We start from the raw sequence: 15,762 nt of genomic DNA, 5'->3' as shown, positions 1-15,762 counted from the left end.
TTGAGTTAATGACTCGAAGTATTGCTGCTTCCTGCCATTTTAATAACTTTCTTCTTCCTCATTTCGATCGACTGGCCGTTTAAGATTAAGGAAATCTTCGCCAGGCAAGAAGAAAGCCAAGAAAAACAAAACAAAATCTTGACCTGTCCCAACTAAGCTACTAGAGCCGCTTTCTCTGCTCAGACCGAACGGCTACGGCCGTCCCTATCCGGATGCAACCAGTCACAAAAACAACAACAAAATCATTTCTTTTCTCTGTTTCTTCCTTGATCAGGGTGTTTCTTTATTATTACTTTTTCTTATTCTTTAGTCTCAGAGACGGAGGGAGAGAGAGAGAGAGAGAGAGAGTATTAACTCTTTAACAACTGCTTACAATGATTCTTTACTTTAATGTTTTCTTTTTTGGCTTGTTGTGTGTCAAGTGCCTCGGCCTATTTATACGGGTATAAACAAGGGTGCCGCTTGTCGCATCCATTGCATTCGATTTTCCAGACGCGAACACATCGCCCATTGGAATTACGAGACGTTGTCGTTTGATTGATATATTTTCTAATTTCATCCTTCCACGAGAACAACATGAAAAGTTGGGTGAGTCTTATTCTTTTATTATAAATTTGGGCGTTTGCTTTGAAATAATTCGACACTTAGCATAAGCTGTCTGTAAAAAGCAGCAATTCTAAGCACACTTCTGACTTTGTTGAAAAAAAAAAAATTATAATAATAATATTCTCAAGAAAATTTTAATGGTTTTGGGGTACATTGGGGCTGCTAATTCCAAATCTGGCATTAGTTTTGTCAGATTGGCTCTCTATTTTCAAAAATAAAGTGAAGTTTAATTTTCAATTGACAAATAACATTTTGAGAATATGCATTATCGCAAGAGCCGATCGGCCACGGAAATATCTTTGCCAATGATTTACTGTATGTATTTATAACGCACAGTTTTAATGTGATTTGCACGGTGCTTATGGTATTACAAATCCACATACAATCTGGTTAAAAATCCATTTGGTGTAGGGTCACCGATTTTAGAGGAGTCTTAACGACGTTGGCAGAGTGTGCTGGGCCACCAGACATTTTTTTGTGATTTTTTGAGCCATGATTTCACACATTTTTGGGGGGAAGTCTGTGCATTCAAAAATTCATAACATTATTATAGAATGCACAGGAATGGTGGAAAATATTTCACAAAAATATAAACACAAAAAAAAATCAATTTTGTTCAATTTCTGAAAATTCAGAATTAATAAAAATTTGAAATTAATGAAAGCAATATGTAATTCAAAAATAAGTAAAAACATTTCTTAGGGGAAAGATAATGCCAGAATCAATGAAAGAAATAATTGCGAGAATTGAAACTTAATGAGAAAAATAATTTTAGAATTACTTATATATATAAAAACTCAAAATTTGTGAAAAAAGTTACTCCCCAGAATTTGCGAGAGTTTTCAATAATTTGGGCTCCTCGTTTCATGTGGTGGCCCTTGGCTCATGCCTCGTTGGCACATCTGTTAAGACGACACTGACTGGCTTTAAAAAACTATAAAACCAAACATTTAGGAATTTTAATAATCATTTTTTAAATTCGAAATAGATTCATGGGTCACGACGTCGATCCTTTTGTCGATTATGGGTCGCGGATAAAAAAGGTTAAGAAACCCCGAGATAAAGGGATGTCACGACCCCCTGAAGTCGATTTTTCAAAAATGCTTTAAAAATATTTCGCTCAAATGCAAAAAATTTTGTGCCGATCGGTAAATTTGTTCTTCGAAAATAACAGAAATAAATAATGGATTGTAGAGTAAATTATATACAGGAAAACAATTTCGAACGCGATTTTCCCAGATTTTAGTTATTGAGTTTGAGTTTTATTTTTTATCAAGATTAAAAAAAAAAAACTACTACAACGAAAAATTCTGAAATTTCGAAGAAATTCCACATGCGCTAGTAAAATGACCCTCCGATTTACCAATTGACGAAGTATTTTTAATAAAAGGTTGAATTCTCTCTCAGAATCTTGAAATTTACGTATGTTTTTAAACTTTAAAAATGCATAAAAATCTAACGAATAGTCAGATATCCAAGTTCGAGGTTCGTTTTACTTTTACATGTCAAAACTGCGAAATTTCAGAAATTATGGCGCGGTAGTTTTTTTTTTCAGTATTACGGATGAACTCAAAACTTGCAATCTGAGAAATTCGCGTTTAAAGAGTTTTTTCTCGTATGCAGGGCCGCAACTGGGGGGGGGGGGGGGCAGGTGGGCCTGGTGCCCCGGCGCTGAACCAGAAGGGGGCGCCGAATTCACCTTTTAACTGCTTCTTCTACATTACAAGGAGCGCCAAAATGCCCCGGGTGATAAAATATCTAGTTGCGGCCCTGCTTGTATGTACATTTACACTATAATTCATTACTTCTTTCTTTTATTGTCGAAGAAAAAATTAAGCGATTGACACGAAATTTTTCGCATTTTGTTTTGCAATTGAATATTTTTAAAGTCGTTTTTGAAAAATCATCTTCAGAGGTCGTGACATTAATCTCTGAATTTTGGAAGATCTCATTTTCACTGATCGAGGATTACAATTCTTCGGTGGATATAACAGTATTGATAACAATACAGCTCGCGTGTACAGCTATGTTAAATTAACAAAAGCTCACTAAATATACAAATTCTCGCGGAATATTCAAAAAGTAAAATGAATCTTGAACAGTTTTGCGCGATCGTATCGTTATATGGTTGCAGATATATTTTGCTGATTGAATGCAGGTTCTATTTTCTGATTGGTCTGAGAAATTATTATTTTTTCATTTATTCTTTTTTTTTTTTTCAATTCATTTGAAAATTGAAAAGAACATTTTTTGCCATTTTTTACGACAGACATCTTGCTCCCTCCCAGACAGATGCTCCCTTGAGCACAGTGTGGCATGTTGATTAAAACATTGAAAGTGCTCTATGTTTGTGTGCTCCTTTTCGTAAACGCAACGTATTGAATTTTTTTAATTCAATGTACTGATTGAAATCCCATCAGAGATATAGTCGACGCTCGTTATAACGACCTCACGTTATAGTGACCATTCCATTACGACGGCTGGTAGGATAAGTCCCAAATGTTTTCATAGAACGACTGTCATATATGTTTTCTTTTCGATATGACGACCCTCCCAATATAACGTCCGTTTTCGACGGGATGAAGGATATCGTTATATCGAGCGTCGACTGTGCATACAGAAGCATTAATCATTTACAAGCTATCCCAAATTATTTGCACAGCAGATAACTCTGCAACCGTTGACACTTTAGCTACTTTCAGTTACAAAAAAGTTTTCAAATGACGGGCAGTTGCTTAAAATCTCAAAATTTGTTTGAGAGATCGTATATTTAAAAAAACTTTCTTAAGTATACGATCACGAAATTTTAAGTTAAATTTTAAATTTCGAAATACGATTTAAGAAATTAACTTTTTATAAAATTCTCGTGTTCTAATGGTTCCCGCTCTGAAAAGCCATTCACAAAAAATTTCATGTTTTAAATCATTAAAATTAATTTCGTGTTGTAAATTAGAGATACCTATACAAATACAAATACAAATACAAATACAACGCCACAACAGGCAAAATGCCCAACGAGGTGGCTGATAAAAAGATGCCCATAAAAATATGGATGTCATATGTTTCAAAAATACAGCAACCCAATTAAAAATGCAATTAACACAAATTACAAACAATATATACACATGATAAAATATTATACAATGCCCATAAAGAATACTTATGGTTGTCTTATCGAGGTATTAAATATATAAATTCACTATGTTTTGTAAACTTACCACTGTGTGTTAGCTTTTTTATTCACAATAAAAAAGTTAAATTTTTTGACAATTATTTTGACAACTACGGAATTTTTAGAACTTTGAATTTAATATACGTTTCGTAGTTTTTGAACGCCCTCAAAATCGTTGGCCACAAATGCTGTAAACTTCAAAGTCAAATAACCTCGCATTTAAAACATACAATTTTTTGTAAATGATATTTTCAAAAGGGAAAGGTAATGCCAGAATCACGATCAGTAAAATGATTAAATGATGAAAAAAAAATGAGCGAAATGATCTATATTTCACTAATTAGAAGTTTTAACACAGTATCTACATAAAAAGAATTACATGAACTAATTAAAGAATTACATTAATTAGAACTACATTCATTTTTCTAATTTTATATGCCTACGACCCTGTGGGAAGAATACATTTTGGGTAACCACACATCATTTGAAAACTTATTGTAATCAAAAGCGTGTTTCTGAAGTCAACGGTTGCAGATATATCTGCTGTTTAAACAACTTGGGACAACCTGTTTACAGGGTGTCCTGTAAGTGCTGATGCGGCTTTTATCACTATCAACCACCTGTCGTAGAGGCATGATTTCAATTTTAAAAAAATGCTCAAGAGGCGTTCGAAAATTACCCTGCATCAGTTTTAAGAGTGGGAACACAGTGTGTCACAAAATGAAAAATCTACATTTTTATACGGTCCCCTTGTACTCTATGGGATGATTTTACATTTTTGAGTAGTGGTAGAGTGGCCTCCCTGCTCCCAATCACTATCTTGTTGTTGATAGTGGGTTCGAGCCTAAATTCTGTGTTTGTATCGCCAAATTTTTCGATCGTATTATACAATGAAACGTATACGAAAATGAAACGTCAAGGGAATGAAATAATATTTCATTTTAGACAGGTTTTTATTTTATGAAGGCGCGCACACACACATAAAAGCATTAACCAACGAAGGACTATTGTTTGATCATTTATCGATAGGTTTCCGTCTCATACAGAGTCCGTCTTAGACAGATTTCACTGCACGGTGATACGTCGCTAACGAACGTGATTCGGGTACGAATTATCTTTGTTAGCCGAGGTATCACCATATTTGGAATGTATGAAATTCAGTGCCATCTATCTTTCACAAAAGACAACTGAAAAAAAGGATTTTTTTTTTTTACTCGGCCATTTTGAGAATATCTTTTCTCCGACTATTTGCGCAGCCTAGGGGCTAAAGAACTTCAGATATTCACATATGTAATGTTTCTCGATGTGTTATGTTGCTTCTAGCTCATATTTGTTTGTTTTTTTCTTCTTTGTGATCTATTTGAAGGTTTCTATTGCACTGTTCGCCGCAATCATTGTCGTCGCTATGGCACAAGACTTCGACGGGTTCGACGGCTTCGATCCGTCATCTTTCGACGGCGCAAATTTCGGCCCCCAAGATCTGACGGGCTTTGAAGGTGGTTTCGACGGTGGATTCTCTGAAGGTGGTTCCGAATTCGCCGGAGCAGGATTCGATGCAAACTCTTTCGGAGGACAATTTGCCCCCGAAGATTTCTCAGGATTCCAGAAGAAATGAGACACGACGCACTTTTCTGTTTTTTTTAGTAATGCCTTCTCTGGTCGATACGAGCAGGATCCTGGACTGTAGGCAAGTCACTGTGTTTTGCATTATGTGAACAATCAACATTTCAAACTCCCCTCCCCCAAAGTAAAGTTAATTGTTTTATCCTAATGTGATCTTTACGCGAAATTTTACATATCACGTGGCTATACCAAGACGTCCATCACTTTAGCGGAATTTCAACCAGATATACATCGAACCAAATTAAGGACACTTTCGATTGGATTTTGTTGTATTAAATTAGGGAGTAGGACTCTTCAAATAATTAGAAATTTTAGTATAATGCAGTTTGTGATCCATGCCATTCCTGAAGAAGTCTGAGAAGATGACGACGACGTTTATTCATTGGCAAGGTCCGGATGTTGTTGACCTAAAACATTCTGAGAAATTACCAAAAGAAATGACTCAAAAAAATCCCTAAAATGACAAAAATGCCATAAAAATAACAAAATAAATTTCTTTATATAAATGAAAAGCCACAACAGACAAAATGCTCAACGAGGTGACAGAAAAGATGCCCATAAAAAAATATGGATGTCTGATAAAATGAAATACACTGGCCCATTGTTATCCGAAAGAATAATTCTGAAGAGTAATTTCACTCCTCTCCAAAATTTTAAGGAGTATTTTTTTATAAAAACAGAGAAATAACTCTATTAAGAAACATTATCTCAAATTTGAACGAGTATTTTCACTCTTCAACGAAATTTCGAGGGCGTGAAATTGAATTTTGATGCGTGAATCACGCATTCGGATGCGTTCTAGCGAACATTGGCACTGCCCATGAAAGAAATTTATGGTTGCCTTATCTCAGTGCGGATATCTACTCGATTTATCCCAATATGTTTATCGTATTTCTTTGTCAATCGTGTTGGAATTTACGACCTCCGGAGGTAAGCTATTCCACTTATTAACAACCGTATTCGAGAAAAACTCCCTGTGACACCACAACCTAGAATTGTCCCTAACCAATCGATATTGGTGTCCCCTTGTCAAAGCAGTCGATTGACTGCAACCTCCAATCCAGGATGAACTAAGCTCCGGAAATGGGGAAAGGATCACTTTTGGAGAACGTGGAGAGACCTTTGAGAATTTACGGACTGATTATGTTCAAAGAAGTCAAAGAGTATTGAAAATCAGATTTATTCTCAACAAATAGACTTCATCAAAATTTGCCAGTGGAATTTTTCAAACGAACAATTTATAATTTATGAGTGGTTAGAAAATCTAAAAGAGAAATTTTTCAAGTAAAATTTTGAGATAAACTTCTCTCAACGTCAACAGATGCTATTATTTGGGATATTTGAATGAACGCTGAAGTTTGATCTTATGTAAACAGGGCAGATTTATGGTTTCCCGCCAGAGGGCTACACAAACTTGGCCGCCCTTCTTTCAGTTCTAATTTTAGTCTAATTTTCTTGACCACTTATTCCTTTGAATTCGTCATGCTTGCACGTTCTCTAGGTCACTCTTTTGGTCGCTCGTTGAACTGATTCTCCACTTTCTAGGTCACTCTTTTGGTCGCTCGTTGAACTGATTCTCCACTTTCTAGGTCACTCTTTTGGTCGCTCGTTGAACTGATTCTCCACTTTCTAGGTCACTCTTTTGGTCGCTCGTTGAACTGATTCTCCACTTTCTAGGTCACTCTTTTAATCACTTATATACTTGCAAACGCCCTAGGTCACTCTTTGGTCTTGAACACGCTCTATGTCACTATTTTGGTCATTCACATGCTTGCACGTGCTCTAGCTCACTCACATTCTTGCACTCATTCTAGCTCACTCACATTCTTGCACTCATTCTAGCTCACTCACATTCTTGCACTCATTCTAGCTCACTCACATTCTTGCACTCATTCTAGCTCACTCACATTCTTGCACTCATTCTAGCTCACTCACATTCTTGCACTCATTCTAGCTCACCCACATTCTTGCACTCATTCTAGCTCACTCACCTGCTCTATCTCACTCACATGCTTGCACGTGCTCTAGCTCACTCACATGTACACTGTTTTGGTTGCTCACATTCCTGAACACGCTCTAGATGACCTTTTTGATCACTCTATGCTTGCACACGCTCTAGATCACTCTTTTGAACACTAACTGACCTGGTGCCTCGTTCTTTTTGTGATTAACATGCTTGCACACTCTTTTGGTCATTCACATGTTTGCACACTCTTTTGGTCATTCACATGCTTGCACACTCTTTTGGTCATTCACATGCTTGCACACTCTTTTGGTCATTCACATGTTTGCACATTCTGTTTTTTGACTCGCATTAAAACACAAAACTCTTTAAGTTTGGTGTTTTAATGCGGGACTAGACCTCACTCTCTGTGCAGAGGCAGATGCCGGATTGGAAGAGATCAACGGGATAAGTCCGGTGGCAGAGTTTTGAGTGTTCATTCAGGGCAGAATCAGACTTGAGGTAGACTAAAACTATCTAAATCACTCAGATATGTCATTCATGTTGCAAGGGGTTGCATAGTTATTAAAATGCTAACTTTTCATACCATCCTCGGGAGCCTAAAAACCAAATTAGAAAGTGGTTGCCCAGTCAACAACTTTATGTGTTGACACGCATTCTCGATTCGAATTCGAGAAACGGAGGAAAGTTGGGGAAAAACAGCATTAAATGCGGGAAAAACGATTTATCCGTATTTAACTCTGTTTTTTCCCCAAACTTTTCTCCCTTTTTCCAATTCGAATATCTCAATGAACATTGCACTTAGAAATGAAGAATTTTTTTCTGTTGGCATCGGGAGAGATAGGGCAACATTTTTCTAATTGGGTTTCTAGGCACACGGGGACGGTATGAAAAGTTGACATTTTTATTTTAATAACTATATGCGAAACCCCCTTGCGACATGAATGACATATCTGAGTTCTACAAATAATTCGGATACTTTTTCTAATTGAAAGTATGTCTCTAGGATCAACTGTTCACCAGTAAAATGCCATACGCTCTGTTGCGTATGCACCCTGTATATAAAATTGTTGACTCACTGACGGATTCACTGATTCATCATCGCCGAGCCGAAACCGCCGGAGCTATAAATATGGAATTCGGTCTACATATTTTATAATGTAGATATCCACTAAGACGGAATTTCTGAAAATTCAAGCTCCGGGAAGGGGGTTCAAATGTTATAAGGAGTAAATTTAAAAATGGAATAAATATATCCTAGGAATGCTCTAAACACTGAGTGGATCGTTAATCTTTGTCAGCGGCGACCCAAAATCAACAACAAGATCAGTTTTGCTGCCCACGGCACTGTTTGTTTTTCCAAATTAGTGAAACCAGTGATGCGATAAGCGTATTTATAACACGATTGTAAGTGAATCGAGTTTGGATCGTGACACAGTGACGTCGGAGGCGGGGTGTGGGGCGGGTGCTGTGGGTGATTGAGCGTACACGGTGGTTATTGGCATGGGTCCGAGCGACCCCACAATTGATTCAGAAATCAAAATTCTCTATATAAAACTAAAGACGCGCACCCACAGGTTAGAAACACTTCCGGCACTCTTCTCGAGGCCCATAGCTCAAGAGCTCCTGCTGTAAGTGAATTTGATCGATCCGTCTCGGAAGCCAATGCGACCCAAATTTGGGTCGTGTGGTTGAGAACCCCCTTGCTCTAAAACTTCCGAAAAATCCTTAAGAGTGGAAAGTGTTGAAAATGCAAAATATGCCTTAAAAGTGTAAAATTGTTGAAAAATGCAAAAAATCCAAAAAAAAAGCAAATGCCATCAACATAACGGGTCTTGCTCATTAGTAATTACGTGACATATTACAGTCACGACAAACACATGGTCAAAAAAAATTTCAGTTTTCTTTCAGGATTTTCATTGAAACTAGACTCTTACATCAAAAAACACACGGGCACATTTTGTATGGTCGTAAACAACTAGAGACTAAAACTGATTTTCGCACCCGGGGGCAACTTTCAATTTTGGTTTCTCCTTCTCGTAATTTTTAATAATTAAAGCAAAGGTGTTCAAACGTTAAGAGAATGCGGGCCACTTCATCAGTTTGAAAACGTGTAGGAGCCACTAAATTAAGTGATCTAGAACAGTACCGCAGCTTTCTGTAAATGTTTTGCGGGTCGCTTAGGTGCTCTGGAACTGCGTCGCGGGTCGCCAAAGTGCTCTGAGGAATTATCTCTCTCTGCCGCGGTGATATATAAATATGCCGAGGGACACGGGTTGCATAAGTGATCTAGAACTGAGCCGCAGGTCGCTTAAATTCTCTGGAACTGCACCGATGGCCATTTAAGTGATTTATAAATATACCATGAGTCACTTGTGGTATGGAACTGCACCGCGGTCTCTTAAATGTTTTGGGAATGCGCCGCGGGCCACTTAAGGGATCTGAAAATATGAGCCGATTGGTTCATTTTCACAACGTTTTTGTTTGACGTCGTGGGCCACATGAAATGATTCCTAGGGCCATGGGTTGAGCTTGTATGAATTAAAGATAAAACTAGGGGCCTATCCTTGTCCAGGGGTCCGGGGAATCATACTTCCCCTTCCCGTAGTTACGTCTTTGGTCGTATACGTTCATATAAACGTTCATCCAACGTGACTCAAAGAAATCCTAATTGCTGAATGAGCACATCAATAATAACCATTTCACTTTTCTTCATTAACTTCGAACCAAAGACGGCCAATGAATGATTGGTAATTATAAAATAATTATATTATCTCAGCCCTTCCTCTAATTATAAGGATTCTTCAATCAAACTTTTCCAACGTGACTCAATTTCCCGTGAAATGAAAACTATATTGAAGATAAAAACAGTGAAACCTCTACGAGTAACATACCCCGGCCCAGTGAATACGATCCGCTATACGAGGGTTTTCCGAAGAGGGGACATTTATTTTCTCGATTAAGAAAAATCGCATCCTACTCCAGGGAGCACCATAAACATCTCGCGAGCAGCAGTTTGGTGCCCATGGGGCTTATAATAAGTATTTTACATTAAAGGAAAAAGATTAGCATATATTGTCAGCATATTATTACAAATAAATTATGTATGTAGATATGAATTATGTATATATAGTGTGTTCTCTGCACTTATTTTCCATTATTTGCTTTATAAGAGATCCAGACTTTTTATTAGTGCGTGAACGGTGACGGTTTCATTCTTCTAAAATCGATACCTTCTATGTTTTCCTTCCAAGCTTCGTATTTATATAACAGATGTTTGACATCATTAATCGTTTTCTCACAAAAGATGCATTTGTGGGAGATCTTTTATGAACTCTTTTTTGGTATACACCAAAGGCATTATGTTGTGTCAGAACTTGCGGAAGATTACCCTGCACCATGTTCAGTGACACTTTTTGGAAATATTCCATACCGTGAAACCTCTATGTAACGATACTCTGCGGACTAAGAAAAAATATCGTTTTGGGGAGGTTATCGTTATGGCGATATGTAGGACGTCCAAAATTACGAAAATGCCCCGTAAAACACAGGTCGCATTACGCTATCACGCTATACATGCAAGTTTCTGGCTCGCGAGCGATAGAAATACCCAATACCTGGACCGCTGACTGAAAATTTTGCGCATCACTGGTCTAGGATAGGGCTACTACTACTACTAATACTTAACCGTACATGCATCTCGTACACATTCCTCTATATATATCTAGTATTTTATATATCTGGAATATCTAGCCAATCGACACATGCCGGAATGTTCGTTCTGAGTAGTTGGTGCTCAAAGTATTTACTTTCATTTATTCATTTTATTTTCTGTGAATGAGTTGTTCGTCTACATCAGTGTTCCCAATGAAAGTCAGTGTGAATTCCAATGAAAGTCCAATCAGTGTGAAATATCACCCTGATGATCATATCACCCTCTGGGAGAGTGATGAAATGGTCCGAAGGGGTGGTATAACCTATGGGTTTAGTACAAGGGTGTTCAATCTTTATGGCAGTGCGGTCCACTTCAATGATCTGTAAATATGTCACGGGCCACTCAAATGATGTGGGAATGCACCACGAGTCACTCAGGTGATCTGAAAATGTGCAGTTTTTTTCCATTTTCAAAAATTAATTGTGCGGTTGCGGGCCACATCAGATGACTTCAAGGGCGAAATTTGGCCCGCGGGCATGGAGTTAAGCATGTGTGGTTCAATACAAGATCCTATGATAATTTTTGTCGCACCGCGGTCATTTTCTGCACACGGGGGCTAATTAGATCGCGACCTACAATTTATTGCCAATTCCGAACGACAGATTTTTTATACTCAGCGCAGAGATTGGCGCACGCTTCCGGGTGGGACTCCATGCGGTAGCAATGTTTTTCTGTGGTCATGTCACCGTTTCTGTTGTACTCCCGCTTCTCTGACAAGTCCTGAAAGTCTCTGACAAGTACGCCCCAGGTATTGAACACACGACATCTCTAAACATCCAATGGTACTTTAGACGAGTATCTTATCAACCTGGGCTACCTCGTCTCCCAACCCTATGGAAAAGCTTCAGTTGGGAGGCGATGAAAAAAAAAATTGAAGGGGGGGGGCGATGAAACTGTAGCTAACTTCAAGATGAACTGGATGACTAATGTTTTCAAGGTGAGTATATTCAGCAGATTGAGATTGTTCCTACAGACCTGAACACGATTGAACATATTTGAGTCGCGCACTTGGGATAGCGATTTCAAACCGTCTTCGAGAACCGGTCAGAAGCTAGGAACCGGTTTAGGTGAATTGTGAAAAGTTCGTTAGGTTAGGCGTCACGTATTTTACGGAATAGACAAATCTTCCCCATATTATTCTTATTTTGGAGGGGCAGTGGTTTCCATCTCCCCCCCCCCCCCCCTCCGGATCCGCACCTGAGTGAAGGCAGACATCTTCAACTGCGAATTGAGCAAAGGTAGACATCTCCAGCTACGAATGAAGAGAATAATCATAATCATCACAAATAATTTTACTACACCATCAATACACCTTCGTCAACATCTTGGAATACTTACATTACGTCAATTATATTTCTATAAATCCATTCTCCTTGCCTTTAAATGCATCTCGATCTTCAAATAGACTAAATATTACGTATTCACTTAAGTTACCTCATAAAACACTTTTGAAGAAACATTTTACTTATCTTATCCCAAAATTCTACCATACATTACCACCAGAAATCGCTCACAAAAAATACTAATTTATCATCCTTTCATAAAATGTGCCAAGCAATACATGTTCTCACTTGATGGTATAGAAAATTTGTTTTAATGTTTTTCTGTTGCTCGTGTAATTCTTAAATAACGTAAGAGTTTAATTTAATTACATGCTGCATCTGGTTGTTTTTGCATTGATTCCAACATCCAAAAAATATATATATATATATTTAGATGCAACATGTAGAACTGTTTTTAAATTGCACTTCTCCGTTGCCGTGAATTTTTATTTTAATTTGAATAATTTGAATTTTTTAGTTGAATACTTTGTTTTAAATGCTAATTTTTACTAGCATTTACCAGAATGGGTCATTTTTTTGATTGACTCCTTGGTAAATTTTTCTCTTTTTTTTCTGTACTTTTATATGATTAAAATAAATTTGATTTGATTTGAATTGAGCAAAGACTGACAGACATCTTCAGCTACGAATGGATTGGAGACAGATATGTTCAACTGTGAATGGAGTGGAGGCAGACATCTTCAGCTGCGAGGGAATGAAGTGGAGGCACGCATCTTCAGCTGCGAGTGAAGCTGTGGTAGAGCGAATGGGAATCTTCAGCTGCGAATGGGTGGAGGCAGACATGTTCAACCGCGAATGGAGTGGAGAAAAGCATCTTCAGCTGGGGAAGAAGGGAGTGGAATATATCTTTAGCTGTGAATGCAGTGGAGACAAACGCTTTCAGCTGCGAAGGGAGTGGAGGCAGGTATCTGCAGCTGCGAGTGAAGCTGAGGTAGATATCTTCAGCTGCGAAGGGAGTGGAGGCAGTCATCTTCAGCTGCAAAGGAAGTGGAGGCAGGCATCTTCAGCTGCGGGTTGGAGGAAGGCATCTTCAGCTGCGGGTGGAGGAAGACATCTTCAGCTGTGAGTGAAGCCCAGGCAGATATCTTCAGCTGCGAATGGGTGGAGACAGACATGTTCAGCCGTCAATGGGTGGAAGCAGACATCTTCAGCTGTGAGTGAAGCCCAGGCAGATATTTTCAGCTGCGAATGGGTGGAGACAGACATGTTCAGCCGTCAATGGGTGGAAGCACACATGTTCAGCTACGAGTGGAGTGTAGAACGGCATCTTCAGCTGTGAACGGAGTGGGAACGTCTCTTTAGCTGTGAATGCAGTGGAGGCAGACATTTTCAGTTGCGAAGGGAGTGGAGACAGTCATCTTTAGTTTCGAGTGAAGCCGAGGCAGGCATTTTCAGTATCTTCAGCTGTGAGTGAAACAGAGGCAGATATCTTCAGCTGCGAATGGGGGCGGAGTTAGGTGGTTCCAGGGCGAGTTTTGGGCATTCCCACTCTCAGGAGCATTGTCCAAGATCATGAGTGGGTGCTTCCACTATTCATGATGATTTTACAATTACTGCTATAATTATCTTATAATTATTACTGCGTCAGAAATTGCACATCTTCATACCGAATTTCCATCAAATTCGTTCCATAAGTTTTCTGAACATTGTTCAGTGGTAGTCAAAAAAGCGAACAGAATGCTTGGTTTCATTTTCAAAAAGGTCTCTTCGCGTTCTCCTAAAGTCATTCTTCCGCTTTTTCGAGGCTTAGTTCGTCCTGGACTGGAGTATGCTGTAAGGTTCTGGAGACCATACCTACAGAGGGACATAGACTTGGTTGAAGGGGTGCAGAGAAGAGCTACGCGTGTCCTTATTGGCACACAGGGCTTGAGTTATGAAGAAAGACTTCATTTTTTGAATATGTTTACATTGGATGAACGCAGGTGTCAAGGAGATATGATCGAAGTGTTCAAAATTTTCAATGGGATGGATAGGATGGACCATGAACTTTTAGTACACCGCCAATCGACTGCTTTTACAAGGGGACACCAGTATCGATTGGTGAGGGACAATGCAAGGTTATGGTGTCGCAGGGAATTTTTCTCCAATAGGGTTGTTAATAAATGGAATAGCTTACCCCCGGAGGTAGTAAATTGTAACACAATTGGCACGTTTAAAAAGAAATGCGATAAACATGTTGGGGTAAATCGAGAAGGTATCCATTCTTAGAATAAGACAACCATAAGTATTCTTTATGGGCATTGTATAATATTTTATCATGTGTATATATTGTTTGTAATTTGTGTTAATTGCATTTTTAATTGGGTTGCTGTATTTTTGAAACATATGACATCCATATTTTTATGGGCATCTTTTTATCAGCCACCTCGTTGGGCATTTTGCCTGTTGTGGCGTTGTATTTGTATTTGTATTTGTATAAATGCTATCCGGTATTTTTTGAGAAATCCGAAAACAAATGTGTTTATTCTATTAATTTTGAACACCATTACACTTGAGAAATATTTTCCCTCGTAATAGTATTATACAAAAGAATATATTGTGCATGTTTATAATTTATTTTTGGCCGAAAAATAGTTCATATTTTCTAAAGGAAAACATGTTTCTTTCGAGAATTCGAATGCCACGATGATATTTTTTGTACTTCAATTTTCAGGATTGAATGAAATGAATGACAACAAGGAAAAAAAGAGGAGAGACGAAATGTATGTCACAGAGTCACCAGTTGTTTGTGCGAAGAACAAAAAAAGGCGGACAAATCTCCAGAAATGAAACAGAACCTCGGTCACAGAGGATCTCAGTCGCTGCAACCAAATAAACTATGATCTACCAATGTACATATAAAACGCGACACAATTTTTCATCGACATGTCATTGAAATAAACTCACATATTACATTTTAAACACATCTAGATGTTTCGTTCTTTTCTCAATATCGATATGATAACGCATTAAACTTACACGGGGTGCGTAGAAAAGACCCTTTATCCTCAAATAACTCGTGAACATTCTGGAAGCATACTTCCAATTGGAAAAAGTATACAAATAACGTGGGGACCCAAGATACGTCATTCATATTGCAAGGGGGTTTTAAACATTGAAGAGCCAGAAACACCGGTACACTCACCTCTAATATCGTGTAGGTCCCCCTCGAGCACTGCTGAAACACGACGTGTCATGGCTTCAATGGATTTTCACGCCATGATTCTCTCAAGGCAGTCCACAATACCATATACCGATGCGAGGTATCGCATTTGTGCTAAATAATATTTATATCTGGGGATTTATGTGGCCTACGGAGGATGCCGAAATCAGAAGAGTGTTCTTGGAGCCACTCGGTAGC

At 38.3% G+C, this 15,762-nt stretch overlaps 1 long non-coding RNA gene across 1 annotated transcript; it reads left to right on the top strand.

Annotated features, from left to right (window-relative positions):
• Positions 1-455: 455 nt before the first annotated feature.
• Positions 456-15,327, top strand: LOC149070638 (uncharacterized). Its single transcript, XR_016195018.1, has 3 exons — positions 456-588; positions 5,145-5,465; positions 15,076-15,327. It is a non-coding gene; the product is annotated as an uncharacterized LOC149070638 (long non-coding RNA).
• Positions 15,328-15,762: the final 435 nt, after the last annotated feature.

This window comes from Pholcus phalangioides, unplaced genomic scaffold, assembly GCF_987345545.1.
Source record: "Pholcus phalangioides strain wild (caught in Gottingen) unplaced genomic scaffold, Ppha-v1.0 ptg000021l_1, whole genome shotgun sequence".
In the NCBI taxonomy this organism is placed as follows: domain Eukaryota; kingdom Metazoa; phylum Arthropoda; class Arachnida; order Araneae; family Pholcidae; genus Pholcus; species Pholcus phalangioides.
Note: the sequence above shows the minus strand (reverse complement) of the source record. Positions and strands in the feature narration are given on the sequence as shown.